The sequence below is a fragment of the Balaenoptera physalus genome, assembly GCF_965194825.1.
Source record: "Balaenoptera physalus genome assembly, chromosome: 13".
NCBI lineage: Eukaryota > Metazoa > Chordata > Mammalia > Artiodactyla > Balaenopteridae > Balaenoptera > Balaenoptera physalus.
Window position 1 is genome coordinate 4,141,305 of NC_138892.1, and position 11,567 is coordinate 4,152,871.

The 11,567-nt window shown below is 42.4% G+C and overlaps 1 protein-coding gene across 1 annotated transcript in view; it reads right to left on the reverse strand.

Moving 5' to 3' along the window:
* ATXN10 (ataxin 10) overlaps positions 1-11,567 on the reverse strand; it is a 153,775-nt gene that overhangs the window by 55,629 nt on the left and 86,579 nt on the right. The window lies entirely within an intron of this gene.

The following is an 11,567-nucleotide window of genomic DNA, read 5'->3' on the forward strand; positions in this document are numbered from 1 at the left end:
TATATTTAATGCTTATAGCAACCCTGGCAAGATATAATGCATGCATTATTTTTCTCCTTTTTCTCTACTGAGAAAACTGGGGCTCAATTATTCCTGCCCCAAATCACACAGCTACTAAGCATCTGAGCACCTATATGATTTAGAATCAGGCCTGCCTAGGCTTTAAGTCCAGATTTTTCTTCCAGATCACAGTTTAATTCCCTTAAAGCAGGGTTCTAACTTTCAGGTCCAAAAACAGGTCCCAGGGAGTTCATGGATCTCTGCAAATTGTATGAAAAACTGCATGGCTATGGTACGTGAACTTTCCTGAAAGGAAAAGTTTTTAAAGGCGAAAAAAAAAGAAGGATGGTCAGGTGAAATATACTTATCATGTATCATACCTGCCAAGTATAATCACTGTCCTGTAGAGCCCGTTCAAAAACCTACTGCTCCACCTATTTATGCAATTCTGAAAAGAGGAGTGACTTATCCTCTCTTCTTTGGCTGAAAGAACAGAAGGGCTATGATACAACCCAACCCTGGAGATGCTTCACCAGAATGGCAGAAACTGTCCACTCTCACTTTCACCTTGCGAAACGCACACAACACAGGCACGAGTTCCAAGTCCCAAGACAAACATCACTGTAGAATGTTCAACTGACTGGAAGCCATTTTTGCTTCTCTCGAAACAGGAAGGTTTATTCTACAATTCTCTGTAGGAGTTTATCCGGAGGGGCTGTCATCAGCCACAGACTTCTTTCCACACACCCCATGGCTCTCGAGAGAGTTCTAAGCAAAGCCGACTATTTTGCAAACCTCCTTCAATGATGTGCATGTGAAAGTGCTTTGTAAAAAGTAAAGTGCTGCAAAAAGATTAGTTACTATTAACAAACAAATTTAAGATTCAGGTAAAATACGGTCCACATTTCTTAGGTTTCAGATGGAAAAAAACAGAAACATCACCTGCAGCCTTTACACAGTGCGTGTTTTTCATCTCTGCAGAATATTCCCTCTGTTACAGAGACTATTACCATCTTGGCTTTAAGGACATGAAAACTAAAGTTCAGAAATATCACAAGACATGCTCAAGGGTGAGGATATGCAGCCCGGGGCTCTCTGATCAGGCCATCCTCTAGCAGACGGGTGATGTGTAGGCCGGGCATGGAGCCAAAGGGCTGTGGGGTGGCCGGGTGTCGGTGCCCACGGCAGCTCCATGGAATCTCCCAAACTCCAGGTTTCCAATCAACAGCAAAGGGCTACTAATTCCACCTCACAGCCTTTGTTGTCAGGGGCTGAGTGATAGCCCCTAAGCATCTACTGTTGGTATTACTATGTTAACTCAGTTGGAGATCCATGCTCACCACAAAAGGCACTAAAGAGACAAAACCTTTAAGCATGAAAACTACTCAGATTCTGTGTTTCACAAAACTTCCATTAACAAAACTCCAAGTTGTATTTGTATTATAAACAGTCACACTAAGGAGAAAAGGTGTTATTACACAGACTAAAATTGCCCAAAGCCACCTTTGGCATTCACCTAATTCTAGCCACATTTTCCAGTGTTAACTATATTTTAATAAAATAGAAACAATATAGAATAATTATTTCTCAATGATTCAACAGGCAAATAAGTAAATGTTTGAACAGATTAAAAAGAGTTAAATGCGGGCTAAATATAAACTTTCGGCAAGGGTATGCCCCTTCTATAAACTCTCACGATGTTTTTATTTTCTAACTTTAGTCTTAATTTCTTATAAAATCTCAACTAAGCCACTTACAGAGGGAGCACACAGTCCTACGCTGCGGTCCAGAATGCGAGCACAGGGACATGGACACGGAGCCCCATCTCAGAACCAGTGAGCTATGGGTTTCGCTGGCAGGTAGAAACAAAGAGTGACGTGTCGCAGACCCCAACACTCTTGCGTGGGTGCACGTCCACCTCTTCTCCCCTGCCCACCCCACCCCTCCTTTTCTGAGGATGCTAAGGACTGAGGGGCAGTGTTTCTCAAAGGTGGCTCCAGGCTGCAATTAGAACCTCTGGAAATGGCGGGCTCTGAAGATCTGCATGGTCAACAGTGCTGGTGACAGGTTACTAACGATTTGTAATGATCAAGAGTGGGCAGTAGAGAAGGAAAAAAAGCAGGAAATACACTTTAGTGTAATGTTACCCACTCACCACCCCCATTTGGTAAAAACCATTTAAAATCTCCTTTTCTTTTCCAGGAACTTGACTTGGACGATCCCCTGGACCGGCTTCTCTGCTGTACCACTCCAGTCAGGACTAGGAGAGGCAGATACGGCAGGAGAACAGCTGGAGTCTGAGCGGACTGGCCTCCTTCAACAAAGCAGTTGCGTTTCTTTTCCTCCAAGGCAGCTTTGGTTTCCCCCAGGAAGGGCTGGGAGACCCCGGGAGTTCTCCCCCAAGCTGCCTGCTCTCCCTCACTGCCCCTCGACTGTCTCAACTCTAAGACTGTGACACCCTGGAAGAGACGGCGCAGCATCTGCTCTCCCCCTCCACAAGACAAACCGCCACGAGAACCAGGAACAGAGTTATGGCGACAACCTGACAGATGGCAATAGGAGGTGGTGACTCGCCATGTTTCTAAGGCAATGCATTGGGCAAGACCCACGCCCTATGTTAGAGGACTTCCCAGAGGGTCTGTGACACACACGTTCACTGGGATGGTGGCGGCTGGAACACGTGGTATAGAATGGTCCTTTCTGTCCAAAAGGCCAGAAGATGCTCTGCAGGTACGGTTTTGCATTTCTTTACAACTCAGTTCTACTGGCTATTCTTTCTACCCAGAAAGGACTGGCATAAGAATGCTCCAAAGTTAATTCCAGAAGAGGATATGTTTACATACAAATATGCCTGAGTATAAACACAACTATTTTTCTCTTGTTCTTCCGATAGTTGGGTCATGTATTTTTTTTAAACATTAGGCCATTTTCTTTCTTTTTCTTTTGGTTTTGCTTTTCTTGTAATTATTTTTTTCTCTTCAGTTTTAATAATTCTCCATTCAGTAAAAAGTGACTTCTGTTTCCATTCAGTACCCCCAGAGAAGAGGGAAGAGAGACATCACAGCATAATCAGAAAAGGCTTAGCAGTGCAATAAGACAAGAAATGGCAATAAAAGCATACAGATTGGAAAGGAAGAAACACAACTTCATCCTTATTCAAAGAGGATATGCTTATCTATGTACAAAATCTCAGGAAATCTATTTTTAAAAACCCCTAGAATAAGTGAGTTTAGCAAGGCCACAGAAGACAAGGTCAGCACTCAAAACTCAATAGTATTTCCATTTACAAGCAATGAATAACTAGGAAGTGAATCTTAAAAAAAAAAAAAAAACCATTTATAATAGCTCCCTTCAAAAAGTGAAATATTTAGATACAATTCTAACAAAGCATATACAGGATCTGTATGCTGAAAACTACGAAACACTAATGAAAGAAATCAAAAGATATCTAAGTAAGGAGAGAACATTTGTTGTTCATGGATTGCAAGACTCAGTGTAGTAAAGATATCAATTCTCCTCCAAAGTGAGATGCAGATTTAACGTAATTCCAATCACAATCACACCAGGGTTCTGTATAGTTATAGATAAGCTACTCTAAAATTTACATGGAAGGGCAAAGAAGGTAGAACTGTTTAGGCTAAAACAAAGTTGGAGGAATCACACTACCCAATTTTAAGACTTAATATAAATCTACAGTAATCAAGACAACGCGGTATTTGTAAAGAGTTAGACACAGAGATCAATGGAACAGAAGCAAATATCCAGTGATAGACCCATACGAATAGGGCCATGTGACTTTGGACAAAGGTACAAATGCAATTCAACAGACAAAGGATAAGGACTTCCCTGGTGGCGCAGTGGTTAAGAATCCTCCTGCCAATGCAGGGGACACGGGTCTGAGCCCTGGTCTGGGAAGATCCCACATGCCGCGGAGCAACTAAGCCCACGCGCCACAACTACTGAGCCCGTGCTCTAGAGCCCACAAGCCACAATGGCTGAGGCCTGCACACCTAGAGCCCGTGCTCCGCAACAAGAGAAAGCCCACGGGCGCAGCAACAAAGACCCAACGCAGCCAAAAGTAAATAAATAAACTATAAATAAATTTTTAAAAAATAGAGGATAGTATTTTTTACAAATGGTGCTGGAATAACTGGTCATCCTTGTGCAAAGAAAAAAGAAATTTGACCTAAACTTCACATTTTACACAAGACTGACTCAAATGGAACATAGACCTAAATGTAAAACATAAACTATAAAACTTTTAGGAGAAAACATATGAGAAAATCTTTGTGATCTTGAATTAGGCACAGAGTTCTTAGAATGACCCTGAAGGCAAGATCTATAAAAGAAAAATCTGATAAACCGAACTTCATCGAAATTATAAAACTCTTGCTATGACAAAAACACTGCCAAGAAAATGAAAAAACAAACTACAGACTGAGGGGAAATATTGTGGATCACATACGCAACAAAGAAACTGAATCTAGAACACATAGAGAACTCTCAAAACTCAACAATAAAACAACTCAATTTAAAAATAGGCGAGGACTGCACAGACACCTGACCAGGGAAGATATAAGGATGACAAATTAAGCGCATAAAAAAAACATTCAACATTATTAGCCACTAGGGAAATACAAACTAAAACAAAATGCAACACCACGACATGCCTATTAGAATGGCTAAAATAGAAAATACTGATAATACCAGGTGCAAGCGAGGATGTGGAGCAACTAGAATTCTAATTTATCGCTGGGAAATGTAAACTGGAACAACTACTCTGGAAAATGGTTTTGTATCTTCTTATAAAATTAAACATACTGTCACATAATCTAGCAGTCCCACTCCTGGGTACTGACCCTGGAGAAATGAAAACTTAACCCTGTATACAGATGTTCACAGCACCTGTATTTGTGATAGCCAAAAAGCTGGAAGCAACAGAAACGTTCTTCAAAGGGTGAATGGATAAACAAACTGTGGTACATCCCTACCATGGAATACTACACAGCAGTGAAAAGGAATTCACTTTCGTTAACCTGGATGACTCTCGAAGACACTATGATGAGCGAGAGAAGTCAGCCCTAAAATGTTACATATTGCATGATTCCATTTATACGAAACCTTCAAAAGAGATAAAACTACCATGGTAGAAAAGAGATCACTGGTTGCCAGGGGTTATGGGTGGGGAAAGGGTATAACTATAGAGATGGAACGACAGAGATTTCTGGGTCGATGCAATTGTTCTGTATCTTGACTGTGGTACCAGTGGTTACATGAATCTACACAGATATTCTAAAAATTCAAAGAACTGTATACTCTCCCCAAAAGTCAACTTTACTGTATGAGAATTAAAAAGAAAAAAAGAGGCCCAGAAGAAAGAAGCAGTGCTCCAGGGGAGATGGAGAAAGAAGGCTTCTCTGCCCTCCTTACTCTGTGAGCACAGTCAGAGGGAAGAGCCCGCCTGCAGGAGCAAGTCAGCACCGGGTCTCCGGGAACGTTCCCGGGCTGGGTTCTCTGCCCGCAGCAGAGGCTCACCGCTGGGAGAAGACTCGTGTCACTCACACAGAGGACGCAGACCGCAGAGCACATGCGTGTGCTCCAGAACTTCTCTAACTCTGCTGTGAACAAAGAGAGGAAAAAAGAGAGCAGCCCTGGGAAGACTCTAGAGAAGACGGAACATTCTGTGGTCCCCTGGGCTCTGACGCCCCTCCTGGGAGAGCTGCCAGCATGGCTGGAATGGCCCACGGGACTTTCAGGGATCCGGTGTCCAAGCTGGAGCCCTGCTGGGGTGCTGCTACGACTGCCCTGAAGAGAGGGGGGCCTAAGAGACCGTGATCCTCTAAAGGTGGGCAAACTCTGTGCAATGCCAAACAGCTGACCTATCATTTTCCCAAGCGATGAAAGTTCTTCTGTATGGGAAGGTGGGCTCCTTTTTGCAAGTGAACAGTTTCTGAAATGCCACACCAGGAGCAGTGAGGGAAGCAGCGGGGCATTCCCGGGTCATGTGATCAAAGGAAACGCTGGCTTAAGAGCAAGGCAAGGGAGAGTGTGAGGTTGCTGGGCCTGGCAGCAACAAGCTCTCAAGTTCACATACCTGCCATCCCCTGACAGGCCGATCTTCTTCGGGCGTGTCCCTCCCAGGCTGGCCACGTGCTCTGGGGAGAGCCCTCATGTCGGGTCCATCCGAGGACACCTTAGAGCCCAGCCTGGCTACCCTCCAGCTCAGTCAGACAGCCCCCTGCAATGTTATGTAAATACTTCTGGACTTTAAGAAACAGTAAGAAATACATTTTATATGGAACCTAACATACATACACAAACTCATACAGAAACACACGTGTGTGGGTACGTCTGTCAACGCACGTATTCATCACATACCCTCCCCCCATCTTTCTCACATAATTTGTCCCAATTGGCCACAATATTAATTACAACATGTACAGTTCTTGCTAAATACTTAGGTGATACATGAAACATTTTCTATTCCATCTTATCCTGCTTCATTTAAAAAAAATTCTGGCTATGACCAATTAAACTGGTTTCATGTTCCATTAATGGGTTGCAATCTACATTTTAAAAAAGCTTTGCTTAGGATGGAATTCAAACAGATCTAGGTTCAAATCATACTTGCTACAACTGCTTTGGGTGAATTACTTTTATGACCTTGGTTCTTCATCTGTGAAACAGGGGTAATACCTCTCGTAGGTAAAAGACAAGCATAAAGCACAGACCTGACACACAGTAAGCTCTCAAGAAGTCATAGCATTATTAGTACAGAAACCCTAAAATCCACTTCACCGGCTGTTAGTCTTACCATCTGGGACACAGCCTGCTCTGAGAAACTGCATCTGGGCATCCTCATTTAGAAATGCATTTATAGAGTGGCAAAATACTTCTGGCAAAGTTTATTACTCTTTATTCAACCAACATATCTATACCTTGTGCTCCACTGAAGAAGTTTTTTTGTTTTTTAAACTTCTTGACGCTCTTACAGGTTTTTTATTCAGGTCAGTTTCCCTCACTGTATACAGAGTAAATTCATTCAACAAAAATTTTCTGAGTACCAAGCGGGCACTATACCAGGCTACCCAGGGAGACAAAATAAAAGAGGCATGGCTTCCGGCCAGGAGCTGCTCTAAGCCGGCTCCAAGGCCCTGTGGAGTCTGGCCCCATCCTCTTTTCTTGACCAAGTCTATTCAAGATTCAAGATTCTCGCCGGCTTCAGCCAAGCTGGTTACTCCGCTCACTCTTTGCTTTTCTTCCTCTCTACCTTTGCTGGTGTAATTCATCCCTTTTGAATATTCTCTTCATTGCCACATAACTAAATTTTACCCACGCTTCCTCAAGGCCCAGTCCAAGTGCCTCCTTTCCTGGGCAATCTCCAGTTCCCCTACACTGTGCTGGCGGTGGCCTTCCCTCCTTCTCACAGGCCAGGATTCTAACCATTTCCTCCTTTCTTCCCCTATCAACCTAGCACAGGGCGCTGCACCAACCAGATAACGTGGCAACTGCTGTCTATGAATACAACAAGTAAAACGTGTATATCTGTGTGTGGGGACCGGCACCACACGCGCTACACATACTATTCTACCCATGAAGCTGTTGTTCAGATTCCACGGCGACTCCCCCCGTCCACTAAGGGTTTCAATCTAAGGTCAACAATAGGAATTAAAAGGGTTTTTTTAACCTTTTTTTGGTGGAACTTTCCTAACATACCACAAAGTAGAGAGACAGGTGTAATAAATACCACATACCCATTATCCAGCTTCAAGTTACCATGCTGTCAATCTTGTTTCTCTATCCTCTTTCCACACTTTCCACCACTGGAGTATTTAAAATAAACCTCAGACATCACATCATTTCACTGGCTAATCCTTCAGTATTTCTAACAGATATCGCCTTGACAAAAATAACCAGCATGTCGCTATTTTGCTACAAAGCTTAACTGTAACTCCTTAATGACATCTAACAGCCAGTCCATGTTCAAATATCCATGAACATCTCAAACATGTCCTTTTACAACTGGTTTCTTGAAAGCAGCACTTAAAGTCTCCAGCCAATATGGGGATGACAGGCTTCCTGCGTCTTCTTAAGTCTGTAAGATACTCGCCCCTCCTCCTCCACATCATCCATCAGTGAAGGAGCTGGTTGTTTGTCTGGTACAAAGACTGGCTGACTTTGTACTGGACTCTGGACTGGCTGACTGTGTTTCAATGATGTCTGGATCACGCCTCTCTGTCCCTTATATTTTATCTAAACTAGTAGTTAGATCTACAGGTTTGATTTAATTCCGATTAATTCAGTTTAGCAAGAAAACTTCATAAGGGATGCTGCACTCCTTACGCATAACACCAAGAAGTACATAATGTCCAGTTTCTCATTTGAGTGACTGATCAGTGGGTTCCGGTGTTGGGGGCCAGATATACCTGTTACACAGCTCCGTATCAGCTTTTTACCCTAATGGGCTTTAGCAGTTATTGATGTTGGCTACCTAAATCCAATATTTCTTTAAGGGGTGCAAAAGTAAAACGGTGATTTTCTTATTATACTATTCCTTCTTCACTTATTAGCGGGAATCCTTCTATAAAGAAGTGTCTCTCATCAACTCTGTGATGGCCCTGACACAGAGCTCAAACTTGAAAGGCAGGGTAAACGCTGCATTCTTTCCCTTTATTTATCAATTTTCAGAAAAATGAATTAGTGCCTTAGTAATCTTCAAAAGAACTCTTACATTTTTAGCATTACATCTTATATTGTGACGGATTTTAATGTATTCGATGTGTTTCAACCCATTGCAGTCATTTTTCTTTTTCATCCTAAAACCATCCCACCTTCGGCCAGCGGTCAACCCTTCAAGTAGGCGCTTATGTCCTTGCGACACAGCTCCACGTGGTCTCTGACAACTTTCTTGTAAATCTGTATGTCCAAGGTACATCTTCCCTATTTTCTGCTCCACCCAGAACCAGCCATTTCTCTAAGGAGCCCTGGTTCCTTTTTGGGAGAAATGGTATTAAGAAAACACAATTTGGATGCTACAGCGGCTCGCTGTTTTTAGCCCTTTTCAGTGAACAAAGCTAGAAAATATGTACTTTCTAGAAGGAATAATTACCAATCATGAATTCATACAGTTATTTCCAACTCAAACTTTATACTAAGGGTTTTTAACTTCTTTGCTTTTATATTTGTGTCTCTTTTATGCTGAAAATCTTGCTTCCTAACCATATAAACACAATTGCTTATTCTCTTTACCTTAAATGTGAAGTATGTGGTATGTACAAGGACATAAGTAAACATATACACGTGTAAATAAATATACAGAATAACAATACCCATATTACCCAGAATGCAGTTTATAATTTCTCTGTGTCTCCTTTGTTCCTAGGATACATCCCAGTAGAGCGACAAAATCAAAATGTGATGTTTTAAAATCACTTCAAATAATTTTCTCTGTGTGATAGATTCCTTCCTCCCTCCCTCCCTTTTTTCTTTCCTTTATTTGAAGAACTGCATTTGTATTTTTTCTTTCTGATGTAACTTTTTAATTAAGTAAAACATACACATGATTTTGAAGTAAATACTATAAAACAGGTACCTCTAGAGAATTCTAATTTCCACCCCTGTCTATTCCACACTGTCCCTTTCTCTTAAAGTTACAATTTTTTAAAGTTAGTTCATAGTTTATTCTTCCATGGTTTCTCTTTGAAAATATATGGAATTCATATTTCTCCCCTGTATAACACAAAAGACAGGATACGCTAAAAATCTTTTGTGGCTGCTGTTTTCACACTCTGCAGAATGTTCAGAATACATAGAAGACCACCTCACGTATGTTTACAATGCATTACAGTTCATTGTATGGATAAACCACAACTCCCTACCGAGGGACACTGGGTTGCTTCTAACATCTTAGAATTGTAAATAAAGCTGCAATTAAGGGTCTTAAGCTAGTCTCTGGGAAAGTTTCCTAAAAGCAAGACTGCTGAGTCCAAGAGTAAATATGTATTAATTTTGCTGGACACTGTTCCATTTTGCACTCCCACCATACGAGAATGTCTGCTGCCCCACAGTCTTGCCAATCATGTTTATTCTCAAATAGGTGAGAAATGGTATCTCAGTGTATAGGTTAGTGTGCATTTGTCTTTTTATGAGCAAGATTGAGCATTGTTTCATTAGTTTGATGGCTCCTTGCATTTATTTCTCTGTAAATTATTCATCTTTTATAAAGTTTTAATAGGGCTATTGGTCTTTTTCTTAATTTTAGAAACTACGTATTACGGATATTAGCTTTCTGTTTGTGATTTAAGTTGTAAATATTTTCCTCCATTTTGTCATTTATCCTTTTACTTTGCTTATTTGTTCTGTGCTGTGCAAAGGCTTTTTTTAAAAGTATATTTAAATTTATCAAGCTTTTCTGTTATTGCTTTGAGAATGAGGTATATAGGAAGCTTTTCTCTACACTCAGTTTGTAACGTAAACAAACTCATTCATGTTTTCTCCTAATGCTCGTAGGTTTCAGGTGTTTTTACATTTATATATCTGGGCTATTACTGCTCATTTATCCATCTAAATAAACCTGATAATAAACTTATCTAGCTCCAGAAAAAGACCTGAGAATACTGTTGAGATCATATTAAATTGATAAATTAACATAAGGGGAAATGCCACCTGCACGTAACTGAGTCTTCCTGGCCAAGCACATTGTATGCACAGAGACCACTTTCATGTAGAATGCCTCCCTTTTAGTCGTGCCTTTGTGAGAACAACCAATATTTCTGAACAGCAAGATTTGCAATTTGCTAGGAAATAATTTATGTCTGAGGAGCGATTTATAACATAAGGGGCTTCTGAAACATTTGCACGGAAGACTTAACTAACCAAGCAGGGAGAACTTGGGCAGTGCCAAGGTGCAAGTGGAAATGGGAGGCAAAGCAGGCAGCATTCAAACCACTCATCCCAGTGCGAGCCTCTAGACCAGCAGTCCCCAACCTTTTTGGTACCAGGGACCGGTTCTGTGGAACACAATTCTTCCACGCACCGGGGGGTGGGGGTGCGGAATGGTTCAGGCGGTGATGGGGAGCGACAGGGAGCGGCAGATGAAGCTTCGCTGGCTTGCCCGCCGCTCACCTCCTGCTGTGCGGCCCGGTTCCTAACAGGCCTTGGACCGGTACCGGTCTGTGGACCGGGGGTTGGGGACCCCTGCTCTAGAGCAACTTCCTGTAATGAAACTGGGGTTACGGAGTTAAATGCTCCCCAAATCCTCCAAGACACACCCATGCACGGGTGAATGATCCTCCCTCCGGAACCGCTGATGAAGTCGGCTCTACTGAGAAGCCTGCCAGGCCCCCCGGCTCTCAGTCCCCTCCCGCTGGCTCCCAGACCCGCCTGACTCCTGTCCGCGTCTCCGTCTATTCCCTGAGCAACCTACTGCTTTTCATCATCTCCGCACTAAGTCCAGTATTTCCTTCGGCCACTGCTCTGGGGAGGGGTGGGCTCCAGGACCAACCCAACCTTCGGAGGCAATCTCCTCCGGTCCGCTGGTGTCTCTACAGGCAGGTGTACTTTCCTTT